The sequence below is a fragment of the Schistocerca americana genome, chromosome 4 (assembly GCF_021461395.2).
Source record: "Schistocerca americana isolate TAMUIC-IGC-003095 chromosome 4, iqSchAmer2.1, whole genome shotgun sequence".
In the NCBI taxonomy this organism is placed as follows: Eukaryota; Metazoa; Arthropoda; class Insecta; order Orthoptera; family Acrididae; genus Schistocerca; species Schistocerca americana.
In genome coordinates, this window is record NC_060122.1 from 435,491,016 (window position 1) to 435,501,683 (window position 10,668).

General features: G+C 37.7%; 1 long non-coding RNA gene across 1 annotated transcript; it reads left to right on the forward strand.

Moving 5' to 3' along the window:
* The first annotated feature begins 2,721 nt into the window (after positions 1 to 2,721).
* LOC124613940 lies at positions 2,722 to 3,363 on the forward strand. The gene is made up of 3 exons (XR_006979661.1): positions 2,722 to 2,782; positions 2,894 to 3,054; positions 3,145 to 3,363. It is a non-coding gene; the product is annotated as an uncharacterized LOC124613940 (long non-coding RNA).
* The last annotated feature ends 7,305 nt before the right edge of the window (positions 3,364 to 10,668 follow it).

The following is a 10,668-nucleotide window of genomic DNA, read 5'->3' on the forward strand; positions in this document are numbered from 1 at the left end:
TGATGCCATGGTGTATTTGCTTTTGCCGATAAGATGTCCGTGCGAAACAGTGACGAAACTTACTTTCGGAACGCCCCACGCATGGTACGAACAAAACTGCACAATATTTTAGGCTGTGTAAAGTAGTTGTAGCAGAGAAGCAATTACGGAAACTCGCAGCGTAACACTCACAAGAATAATACACAGGGGCGTAGTAGACGAAACATAACTGTACTTTGTGCTCCCCTTAATATGAAGAGTGAATATTCGAGATTAACTGTGTTGAACATTTATCGGGAACCCCTCTTGCTATTAGTGAAATGGTTTCGTGTCGTTATTTGAAATGTTACTGTTTCTGCTTCATGGCAACAGCTAATTCAGTGCAGGTATTCCATGTATACACATTTAAGGTATACATCATGGCAGGCCTATGCTGCAAAATGCAAAAGTATCTCAGAATCAGTTAATAAAAGACGTTGTTTAATAACCCTGACGGTGTTTTATCAGGGCATCATATCAATAGGCTGATGAATTACACAAAAATTGCATTTCTTTACACAAAAACACAGTAAGCCTGGTATTGGCATGACGATATTGCATTACAGTTCAGAATCTTATTAAAAATGGATGAGCAGCTATCTAGTCGTATAGGCTAATGCTTGCTCAAAAACGTGGAAGTCTACATAACTATCTTGTAGAAGTGCAAAGAGCTTATTAAATAGCCTAATTTTATGCCCTAAAATCTTAGTTATTAATTAACTTTTACTGTGAAGTACTTCTGGGGTGATAGAAAGTGTAATCAATAAATAACACTATTCCAGTGCCCAAAGATGGTGTTCTTGCAGTGTTACGCCAAGGGGTAAATACTTAGTCCATTTTTTTCTAAAACTGTCCTGCTCTGCTGATGAGTATGATTGTGCAGAACAATCTAGCCATGTGGAACAAATGGGCGTTGTGCACATCATCACAGGTTACTAACAGCCAACAGCAGTAAAGATGAATGCTTCTGGCAAGAGACTACTTGCACAACCATAAACGCCCAGTCTGACAAAAGCAGTATCTGTCTCTTCCCATTGCACTCCCTAGGTCTTTATTAATGAAAATATGTGTGTGAGACAGACCTGCAGAATATAATTTCAAATGAAAACACTACAAGCAAACCAAAATACTGCAGCTTGGGCAAAGTCAGTCATATTAAAGAAAAGTCTTTTAGTATACTGTGTTATACATCAGGAACCTCACTACTACAGGGAACACTTCTTGTAGACATACCAGTATAGGAAAATGAAGGGGCAAGTAAATTGCATGTGTTGTGCATATGGTAACAAGACTTGGAAATCATTGGAAGGGGACAGTTTCATGTTGATGGGTAGAAGCTAACATATTCTGCTGTGGAACCAGTGTGAAGAAAGGGGGAATGAAGTTGACTCCTAGGCTATTCAGGTTGATGAATGTTGTGTTAAACAGCTCTTTGAATGCTGTTCCCCAATAGTGGACCAGGAAACATTCAAGCTTATAGTACTGGCAAGATATGTCTTAAGCTTCATAAAGCAACTTCGTGATAGTTTTGACCAGGTCATCCAGACATTAACGATTCTGGAGATTTTAATGCAGATTTTCTGTCAGGTAGTACTGATAGACTATCTCTTTGTTGATGTCAAGCTTTGGATTCTTAACCTAAGTAAAGTTTCCTTTAAGAACTGAGGGATGTAGTGCAATAGCCGTTGACAGATTCTTCGTAGACACAACCACCTTCAATGATAAGCCAGTAGTTGTTTTAAAAATGTGAAAATGATGGTCATATGTCAACAGTAAAATTTATGAATTATTTATGTATAGATTAGAGAAGAAAATGATTGTAGCATATTACAGAACCATAAACAATAATTTACACACAGTGTTGAAAGATAAACTCCAGATAGAATGTTGGGAAGAGGTTGATAAAACATGCAGTGTTTATGGAAAATTTTAATGTTTTCCTAACATCTCCATACACTTTGAGTCATGTTACTTGCTAAAACAGAGTAGGCCTGCAATTAAATAGAAGCAAAGATAAAGGACATTTACTCCGAGGATGAAGGTATCTTCTGTGAGAAAGTGAAAGTGCTACCTAATTCAGAAGACAAACTGTAAAGAGTTGAAGCTCTGTTGCTGTCAGTATAGTAACATCCTCTGGGCATTTTGCTTAGCTAGTTTTATTCTTGCGGTTTGAGGATTGCTCAGTTATGACGTGCCACCCACTCAATTCACAGCATCGCAAGTGTTGGAATGTTGGTGCCCAAACGTTATTGGCTGTATAGAGATGTTGAGGTTCACCGATGGTATTGTAATTCTGTCAGAGACAGCAAAGGACCTGGAAGAGCAGTGGAACGGAATGGACAATGTCTTGAGAGGAGGATACAAGATGAACATCAACAAAAGCAAAATGAGGATAATGGAATGTAGTTGAATTAAACCGGGTGATGCTGCCGGAATTAGATTAGGAAATGAGACACTTGAAGTAGTAAATGAATTTTGCTATTTGGGGAGCAAAATAACTGATGATGGTCAAAGTAGAGGGGATATAAAATGTAGACTGGCAATGGCAAGGAAAGCGTCTCTGAAGAAGAAAAATTTGTTAACAGCGAGTACAGATTTAAGTGTCAGGAAGTCTTTTCTGAAAGTAGTTGTATGGAGTGTAGACGTGTATGGAAGTGAAGCATGGAGAGCTGCATCAAACCAGTCTCTGGACTGAAGACCACAACAACAACATAGATGTCGACCACAATGTTCCAGGGTGCTGCTGCTGCTGCTGCTGCTGATGGTATGTAATATGTATATCACTATCCCTCCCTCTACACATATGTTTATATAAAAATTATGTGCTGTTGTTGTCATGTATGCTTAACAAGGGTCATTGTTGTGTTTGTTCTAGTGACTCTGACAAAAGGCATACAATTTGTTGTGAGCCAGTGGATCCCTGTGAGCCAGCTCGTGCTCCAATGATGTTGATGATTTGTGACGAGATGAAGAAGCGGGATCAGAAGCCACCACCATACCACTGATTTATTCAGGCATGGCAGAGTTTTTACATGAGTATCTGTCCATCTCCCTCTTTTTGCATGAGCATATAAGTGTGTGTATTAACTCCAGAAACTTATAGGCTGCTGTGTTGTTATTTTGCAGAAATGTTCGGCGAATTAGTGCTGCCGCATCTATCGCCTGCGTCCGCACATGGACTTTTTTATTTTATTTGCTGCAATTCACAAACAACTGAACCTAGTGACCAAATTGTGCATTTACGTAATGTGAAGTTGTTATTGTTGTAACAAAATTTTAACAATGGTGAAGCTTTAATACTTGTAAACACAAAACTAACTGAGAAATAAAAGTGCTGAAAATTAACAATTTATGTATTTAGAAGACAGGAAAATAGAAAGATATGAAAGAGTTTAGATTTGGAGAATACCACCCCTGATGCTCCCCATGAAGGAGGACCTCAGAAAGACATTGAGCCCCTCACTCCTGGCAACCCTACCCAATCAGCTACCACTTGCCATCTGAGGATGAGGACCTCAGCAGTACTTTGAGCCTCTTGCACTCAGATGACACGATTCTACATCTAGGTTAGGTACCTTTTCTTCATCTATGTCTACACTCTGCAAACTACCATGAGATGCATGCAGAGAGTACATTCCGTTGTACCAATTATTAGAGTTTCTTCCTGTTCAATTCACTTATGTTTTCTAGCATAAAATAATGCATGGTTATGTTTTTATTTGCTTCTGCTATCTATTAACTATTACTACTTGTTTAAAGTTTTGAGTGCGTCATGTATGAAGCAGCCATTCTGCTGTTCATGTTGCTATAACTAGACTTCATTCTGGGTGTTGTGTGCATATCAACACTGATCTGATCATTTCCTTTTTTATTCTTCTATGTTAACAAGTGTTGTACAAATTGTTGCTGGCCGGTTGGCCGAGCGGTTCTAGGCACTTCAGTCCGGGACCGCGCGGCCACTACGGTTGCAGGTTCGAATCCTGCCTCGGGCATGGATGTGTGTGATGTCTTTAGGTTAGTTAGATTTAAGTAGTTCTGGGAGACTGATGATCTCAGATGTTAAGTCCCATAGTGCTCTGAGCCATTTGAACCATTTGTACAAATTGTTACATTGCGGGAGGGGGGAATGTAGTGGCATGGGAATTGGGGAAGTAAATGGGTATCTTCCATGGTATTGCATAATTTGTTCAAGGGATAGGAAAATAGCTGGACTGGAAGGGAAGATGAGTCCTTAAGGCTGAACTGGATAGTGCTAGGCAGGAATTGATTAGGTTAAGGGGCAGAAGTGTGAAGACAGGTAGGAAGTGGTAGCAAGGAACAGGGACCACAGAACTGGACAGTGTCTTGACAGCTTCATCATTGACACAAACAATAGAGTTGCCCTGCTACCTCAGTTAAGGAAGGATGTGGTTCAGGTAGATGGTAGATGTAAGTGTAGTCAGAACTCAACAGTCTTTCACCAGGAAACCATGAAAAAAAGTAGAAAATAGGAGGAAAATTCTGTTGTTAGTAGCCATGGAAGAGGTGTGGGCCAGACCTTGCTGGAAAAAGTGCAAGTTAACCAAGTGATAGAGGATGTAGGATCATTGTGAAAGAGGTTTACAAAGCAGGATCGTGTTGCACTAGTGGATGGAGCAGGAAATGGTACTGATAGGGATCAGGGCTCCAATATTGCGTGTGACCTGGTGAAAATAGCATCTGCAGTGAACCATACAAATGTTGGCTTGGTTCCCACTTTCATGTGGTATGATTGGCTCCAATTGACCAACTCTGTCAGGAGGGTCAATATGGAACAGTATCAGCTGCTTTGGGCGGCTTCTTTGTCAGAATAGGTCTTGTTCCTGTTAATAGAATTGGCAGGTGGGACTTCACAAGACATGGCCTGCATCTCAGTAGGAAAGGGAAGGGTGAATTGGACTAAAATTATAGCAAAATCTTTAAGGGGGATACTAAAACTCATGGGTGTACCCCTTTTTTAGGCTAAGATCAGTGTCCAGTGATTAAACATTGAATGAAATTAAGTTTAATGAGAAGCTCAGACAGGCAGGTATTAGAGATGTTGAAATATCACAAGATTCTCATAAAAGTTCAGTGATAAATAGTATACTGCATCAGAATATCAGGGGATTAAAATACAAGAAGATGAACTTCTTGTTTGTTTAGAAGATTTAGGAACTGAGAGTGTAGAATAGATGTACTATGCCTTTCTGAATATCATACAGTCTTAGATATGAAAAAGGTAAATATAGGTGGATATAAGCTTTCAGCACATGTACATAGAGACACTGTAGGGAGAGGAGGTGCCATGTAAGTTGAAATCTGTCATAGTGTGAAACATTTAGAAAATAATAAAAAAAAAATTGTGTAGAGCAACATAAAGAAGATTGTCCATGTGAGCTTAAACTAAGTAATGGTGCTTTTGTAATTCTTGCTGTGTATAGGTCCCCATTGGGAAATTTTTGGTTATTTTTGAAAAACTTGGATTGTTTGTTATGCTATCTGTGAGACAGAGGGAAGCAAATTATTGATTGTTGGTATTTCAGTGTAAATTTTCTGGAAGAGTCTGATAGAAACCTTGACCTTGAAGCATTACTAGGTTCTTTCAATTTGACGTCAGTTATTGATTTTCCTACTCGGGTGGTACAGGAAAGCTGCACGCCGATAGATGTTTTTATAGACCAATGGTCTGTCCGATTGTGTTGCACAGCTAGTTACAGTATATGAAATAGCTCCATACAGTAATGCAAACAGTCCTCCAAAACAGTGCATTCAGTTAACAGTTTAACAATTGAAAATTTTAGGAAGTCTTGCAACAGTTAGACTGGGATGAGGTGTACAGAGAACCTGTGCTAATTTTTAACCTATTTCACAATACGTTTGTGAGTGTATTTGAAAACTGTTTCCCTAAGAAAACAGTGAATATATAATTTTAAGGAACCACCTAAAAAGCCATGGTTTACTAAAGTGGGAAAAAAATCTTTTAAACAGAAAAGGAAAATGTATCTTATAGCTAGGAGTAGTAATGATTCCGAAACAGTGAAACGTTATAAAAACTACTGCACTGTATTAAGAAAAGTTATTAAAAAGTCCAGAACATTGTGCATTATGTCTGAGATTAGCACATCTGATGATAAAATGAAAGCAATTTGGAACATTGTTGAAAGGGAAACAGGGCAACTGAGAGCACAGGAAGACTGTATTTCTATCAAACTCAATGAAAAGGTAGTTAACAAAAAGTTAGGAGTAAAAAACATTTTTAATAATCATTTTTAGGTGTTGCAGAAAAAATAGGATCCAGCTATTCACTATAAAATTCAAGGCAGTATGTGGAAGAGGCAGTACCTATGCAATTTGATAAAATTGAAATTCAACTCATCTCTCCCACTGAAATTTTGAAAATAATAAATTCACTCAAAAGCAAAAGCTCACATGGAATTGATGGCTTTTCCAACAGAGTACCAAAAACTTGTTCCGAACAGGTAAGTTGGATTCTCAGGCACATATGTAGTAGCTCACTGAAACAGGAAATTTTTCCAAAGAGACAGAAATATGCCATTGTTAAATCAGTGCAAAAAAAAAAAAAAAAAGAGGATAGGTCTGATGCTAACTACTACTGCCTGGCCTCACCTCTGACAGCTTTATTCAAAATTCTTGTAAAAGTAATGTATTCGAGATTAGCATCACATATTTGTAAAAATGATGTACTAACAAAATGCCAGTTTAGTTTTCAGAAAGGCTTTTCAACAGAAAATGCTGTATATGCTTTCATTGGTCGAATATTAAATGCTTTGAATAACCGAACATCACCCATTGGGATATTTTGTGATCTCTCAAAGGCTTCTGGCTGTGTAAACCCTGAAATTATTCTATGTAAGCTTAAGTATTGTGGTATGAGTGAGAAAGTGCACATATGGTTTAATTCATATTTGACTGGAAGAGTGCAGAAGGTTGAAATTAACACTACAGATAGTCTACAAAAATTGGTAGTCCTTTAACTGGAGAGGTATCAAGAATGGTGTCCCACAAGTTTGTCTTTGGTCCCTTATTGTTCTTAATATATATTAATGACTTGCCACTCAATTTTCATGAAGATGCAAAGCTAGTTCTTTTTGCTGTTGATAAAAGTTTAATATTCACACCCAACAAACAAGAATCAGCTGAGGAAATTGTAAATAGTGTCTTTCAGAAAATTATTAAGTGATTCTCTGCAAATGGACTCACTAAATTTTGAGAAGACACAGTATATACAATTCTGTACAGTAAATGGCATAACACCTTTGATAAATATAGACTGAATAGAAATCTATTGCTAAGACAGAATGTTCAAAATTTCTGATGAGAAATTGAATTGGTAGAAACACATTGATGATCTGCTGAAAGGGTTAGGCTCGGCTACATATGCTGCTAAGGTTATTGCAATGATAAACAATCAGTAAATTAGCCTACTATACCTATTTTCATTCACTGCTTTCATATGGCATCATATTTTGGGGTAATTCATCATTAAAAGAAAAAGTATTCCTTGCACAAAAGCATGTAATCAGAATAATAGCCGGAGCCCACTCGAAATCACTCTTCGGATGTTTATTTCAGGAACTCAGGAGGTTCATAGTACCTTTGCAATACATATATTCTCTTATGAAATTTGTTATTAATAACCCATCCCAGTTCAAAAATAACAGCGAAGTGCATAACTACAACACTAGAAGAAAGGCTGATCTTCACTATTCTGGGTTAAGTTTGACTATGACATGGAAAGGGGTGAATTATGCTGCCACAAAAATCATTGGTCATTTGCCAAATAGCATTAAAAGAATTTCTGAATGATAACTCTTTCTACTCAACAGATGAATTTTTAGACATGAAGTACTAACTGTAATAATAATAATAATAATAATAAAATCCCAATACCACAACAGATAAATGCAGACTTTGCAAACAACAAATAGAAACAGTAGATCACATCACAAGCGGGTGTACAATACTAGCAAATACAGAATACCCCAGAAGACATGACAATGTAGCAAAAATAATACATCAACAGCTTGCCTTACAACATAAACTTATTTATAAAACAACACGTTCCCACATAAAAGTATGCACCACAAAATGTGCTGGAGATTGATGAATACAAATTATACTGGAACAGAACCATTATAACAGATAGAACAACACCACATAACAAACCTGACATCATACTCACCAATAAAAAGAAGAAATTAACACAACTAATCGAAATATCCATGCCCAATACAACAAATATACAAAAGACAACAGGAGAAAAAATTGAAAAATACATCCAACTGGCTGAGGAAGTCAAGGACATGTGGCATCAGGATAAAGTTGACATTATACCAATTATACTATCAACTACAGGAGTCATACCACACAGTATCCACCAGTACATCAACGCAATACAGCTACATCCAAACGTATATATACAACTACATAAATCTGTAATTATTGATAAATGTTCAATTACCCGAAAGTTGCTAAATGCAATATAACATATACCGTACAGTTAAAAGGAAATCACGCATGATCAAGGTCTGTGTCACTTTCCATTTTTGACCAGACATAACGTCTGAGAAAAGAAAGAATAATAATAATAATAATAATTACTGAGCTTTGGAAGTATACAGGGGATAAAGCAGTAGATAAACTGACAGAAATTATCAGCCAGGTTTGGGAAACTGAAAGACTTCCACATGGCTGGAATTCTGCTCTAATTCATCCTCTCTGTAAGAAAGGCAACAGAACAGATGTAAATGACTATCATGGTATCTCTCTCATTTCTACAACCTATAAGGTTCTGTCGAAAGCTCTGTAAACTAGGATGGAAGAACAGCTAGACTCAAAGCTGGGAGAGGATCATGGACGTTTCAGGAAGGGGCGATCATGCGTCAAACAGATAATGAACCTCAAATCCATCCTTTCATACCTGAAGCTCAGGAATAATAATTTTGTTGTGACCTTTGTGGATTTCAAAAAGGCGTATGACTTGATTGATCATAAAACCCTGATCAGCCTTGGCCTAGACAAGAAGACCAAAGTGATAATCCAGCAAACACTAACCAAAACAACCTCAAAAGTGAAATTTGGAGGAGAAAAATCAGAAGCTTTTGAAATAAAGACGGGTGAAGCAAGGATATGGGCTCTCACCTCTGCTCTTCAACTGTGTGCTCGAGAAGGTGATTCGTGAGTGAGCTTAATGTACAAGCACAGAAGACTGGCTTGCACATTTCATTTGAGAAAACCGAGTTTATAACAAACATAAATCCACCACAAACGGAGCTTGCAGTGGGTCAAGGCAAAATTAAGCGAGTTGAAAAGTTTAAATATCTCGGAGAATGGATAACAGCCACCTTATCAGAGAAAGAAGCCTTCGTATCTTGCATGAACAAAATGTAAATGGCATTCCATTTAACCAAAAACATCTACAACAAAAGATCAGCATCATTCAATGCGAAGTTATGGCATTATTGCAGTGTCATTTGTCTATAGGTCTTTTACGCTTCTGAATGCCTAGTAATGAACAAAAAAAGCCTAATCAAAAAACTGGAGGCCAACGAAAAGAAGATTTTGAGAAAGATCTTAGCTCCCATCAAAGAGAATGGGGAATATAGAAGATGTCATAATCATGAACTGTATTCCCACATAGAGAAGGTAACTGATACCATCCAGAAAAGGAGGATTATGTTTTGTGGACATATGACCCAATTGTGCCCTGGAAGACTCACCTACTTTCAGGAGAACAAGAAAAAATGGTCCTGGTTCACAGAGGTGGAGAAAGATCTTGAATAAGTGAGGATCACCCAAGATGACATCTTGGAGCGTGTCCCATTCAAGTAGAAACTTGTGGCATGGCAGGGTTCCCAAGAAAAGCCAAAACTAAAAACAGGAAAGGCTTGGTCCCAGGGGAGGAAAGGGCAACACTGAGAACGAATGCAGGAGCACTGGGCAAACATCAGAACACGTAAAGTAAGACAGCTGAAATAACATAGTCCAGAGATGGCCTGTGTGGAATGCATGACTGAATAATAACAACAGGCATGCACGGTGGATACAAGCAGAAACAGATACATACAAGATGATACCACAAATGCCTGAAGTGATAATTTTGCAACATGAAGTCACCCAAGCAATTAATTCTACTCACAATTGGAAAGCCCCTGAAAAAGATAAAATAGCAAATTTCTGGCTAAAGAAATTCACATCTAACTAAATTATTTAACAGTTACATTGCAGACCCATACACATTCCCTGATACACTTACACATGGAATAACTTATCTGAAACCTAAAGATCAAGCAGATACAGCAAAGCCAGCTAAATATCGCCCCATAACATGCCTACCAACAATATACAAAATATTAACTTCAGTCATTACACAGAAATTGATGACACATACAACACAGGACAAAATTATAAATGAAGAACAAAAAGGCTGTTGCAAAGGAGCACGAGGATGTAAAGAGCAACTGATAATAGATGCAGAGGTGACATATCAAGCTAAAACTAAACAAAGGTCGCTACACTATGCATACATTGATTACCAAAAAGCTTTTGATAGTGTACCCCACTCATGGTTACTACAAATATTGGAAATATACAAAGTAGATCCTAAATTGATACAGTTCCTAAACATAG